Raw genomic sequence first — 3,447 nt, forward strand, 5'->3', positions numbered from 1 at the left:
CTCGAAGAGAAAATATTAATTTAAACACATTATAGAATTTGGTTAATCTTTACATTTCAGATCTCCCCGAGTACCCGAAACAAATTTGAAACTATACAGTAGTCTGTGAACACGGTAATTTGGAAACGCATTGACTACTCAAGTGGTAGAAATTTGGTTCCGGGCCTATACACGAAGCTTATAGATTTCAATCGAATTTTGAGCGAAATCCCTGCTCTAAAATGATAGTCTCTCTAATCTCTAAGTTGTCCGAATACAAGTGAAAATTAGTCAACCTTTTAAAGGCTTTCTGTAATAGCTTTGGGACATAAAGTATAAACATTATTGTTACAGAATCACCAATTTCAGTTCCGTAAATTTATTATTATTTTTTAATTTTAGTAAATTTTTGACATCAATTTTAAGCTACAGTCTCTAACAATGTTTTTTATAACCTAATGAAATCCAACTTAATTTTTTTTTTTATTTCACTAAACCTGTCATGTAATTCTGCCAGTGTTAAAAAGGCATAAAAAATTTGATTTTTTTAGGCCATTAAGTATAAGACAAAATTTTCACTTTCACATTTTTTACTATTTTTAGATTGGCCATGTTTCTTTAAATTATATGAAGAAAAACACTTTATGCATTGAAGCAATAATTGGTGCAATCATGTTTAGAGAGCATTATGGTGCTACAATGTTCAAAGTAGGAGAATTAATTATCTTTGCTTATTTTAAGATATGTAGTTTTTTTTTTGTTTATGAATGACTCATAACAAACATAATAAAATGGAAACAATTATTTACATTTCAAGTTGATTTTTGAAAAACAAAACAATGATTTGTATGTAATATTTCAAAGTTCAAGCTGTTTGCATTTTTCTTTTAAATATCTAACTTTTCACTTAGTGCATCAAGAAAAACAGACCTGGACAATTTAGTAATTTAAAACAAATATTAATAAATAACTTTACAGAGAATATAATTTTATGCATAATAATTTCCTCAATTTATAATATAAATATTAATATTTTATAGATTGGAAAAATTTAAGGCTTAAAAATTAATCTTTCTGCCAAGAATCTCCACCATTTATTACTAACTGCCTTTGGAAATTAGCTTATTTGGCAGAATTAACATTTGCTAAAAATTTTAACTAAAAACTGGCTCCTTTAACAGAATATTTTTAACCTTCAAATTTTAAGTTATAAATAATCATACTATATTAGAAGCCTTATGCCGTTCTGCTCAGAGTATTATGCATTTCTCTAACTTTCTACTTATATCTTAATATACAGGATGTTCATTAATTATTGTCGGGGTTTCCGTACCCCATAACTTTTGAATAAAAAATATTATGCAAAAACTGATTACGTATTTGTAAATTACAACTCAAAGAATTATGAATACGTAAATTACAACTCAAAGAATTATGTATTCATAAAGTACAACTCAAAGAATCGCCTTCAGCTGAATACCTACAAAGTGCAAGTTGTGCAAGTTTTACACTTTAATATCATTAATAAAATTCTTTGAGTTGTGATTTATGAATACGTAATAATAATATTGCATAATATTTTTTATTCGAAAGTTATGAGGTACGGAAACTCCAACAATAATTAATGAACACCCTGTATATCCAATTACATAACTACAAAGAGCAGTAGCATTTAAAAAATGAGAGCACTATAAATGTTTTTTGAAATTGTTTACTTCTGAAATTATCTTATTGATAAAAACAAAAATTTTTTATTAAAAGCATACCTAGTACTAAAACCAATATATATAAAAAAAGCTAATCTTTATAATTTGATCATCAATAATGAAGAGAGGGAAAAAGCAAGATGAAATATTAGTAGCAACAATGAAAGTGATTTGAGCTTTGATTCAATAATGAAAAATATTTTAATAAAATGTGCCTAAAATATTTTTTAAAAAACTGATTGAAATTGGAAAAACTATAAAGCAAAAGAAATTGTTATTACTGAGAAGATATATATAATTTTAAAATGATGCAAAAATCATTTTTGAGCATTAATATTTTCAAAAATTATGGTAGAAAAGCATTAAATTTTTTATTAATCAAATTTTTAATTGAAAATTCAAAAGGAAAAATTACAAAGAGGTGTACATTTTTATTGTCCATATATATATGTAATAAGTTTGGAAGCTCTAGAACAAATGATTTGACCTGCATAGTGCGAAAACTGTCATTCTGCTTCATTACTAATAGAGATATTTGCCAAATTTTTGATAAATATATTTAATTTTGAATATAATTAAGAAATGAAAAATAATTTTTTTTCCTGATAGAAGTTTTAAAACCTGATTATATCAATACACTGTTACCAATATTGAAAATCAAATAAGCACCAGTCTTTACTTAAAAAAAAAAAAAAAATTACAATTGAAAGTAAAATTTCACCGAAGTCACAAAGAATTTAATAATACAAATGCTAAGTAACATTTACCAGTAACATATTTTACTTCTTGCAATGGAAGGAACATAATATTAAAACAGAAAAAACTATCAAGTGAAAATAAATTTAAAAACATAGAAACAATTTTGGTTCTCATTAAATATTCAGAAAATGATAAAAATCAACTTGACTGGTATTTTATATGTTTATAATTGATAATATATTGACCTTCACAAAAAAAAATTTCCACTCTTCTCACCTGTATAGATCAACATTCACTATAAAAAAATAATACCAAAGGACAGAAGAAAATACAAATAAGTACATTCTAGCCAAAGATATAAATTTAAAGAGTGATCAACAGTCTTATTTCAGGAAAGTAATTCAGTGTTTGTGTAGGATTGACAGGCAGAGTAGCTTATAGTAATTTATTCCACCATAATAATTAATATTTCTAAAATTATATTCTACTATCTCTAAATTTAGTTTTCTTTTTAATAAGATTATTATTTTTGAAGAATAATGTAGTATTATTAAATGTTTATTAAGTCCACTAATCCATATGAAAAATGACTGTAAGCAAAACATTTCTTTTTTAATCCATGAATATTAAAATAAATAAAACCTACTTTAGTTATAAGATGCATTTCTAAGTCATTCATTTATAACCATAGATCATATCTCAGATAAATGGAACATTATTTTTTACAAATATTATTAATAAAAGTTTTTTCAACTAAATTGAAATAAATAAAAAAAGGTGGTAAAAAAATGTAAAGTTCAGTAAAACAAACAAGTAAAATGATAAATTAAACCACTATTATAGTAGCAAAATACCAACAACTTTACTCGTTCTATTCTCACTTCCAAATAAACAAAGCGAAAATATAATGGAAATATTTTGTAAAGATTTAAGATCCTGAATATATCAGTAACTGAAAGGAATATATAAAAATATATTTAAATGTTTCAGTAGCATAATTCCTTATTAACTCTTGGCATCTGATTTATTTGGAGGTATAAACAGTAATTCATCTGAAAAAAAA

Source organism: Argiope bruennichi, chromosome 11 (genome assembly GCF_947563725.1).
Source record: "Argiope bruennichi chromosome 11, qqArgBrue1.1, whole genome shotgun sequence".
NCBI lineage: Eukaryota > Metazoa > Arthropoda > Arachnida > Araneae > Araneidae > Argiope > Argiope bruennichi.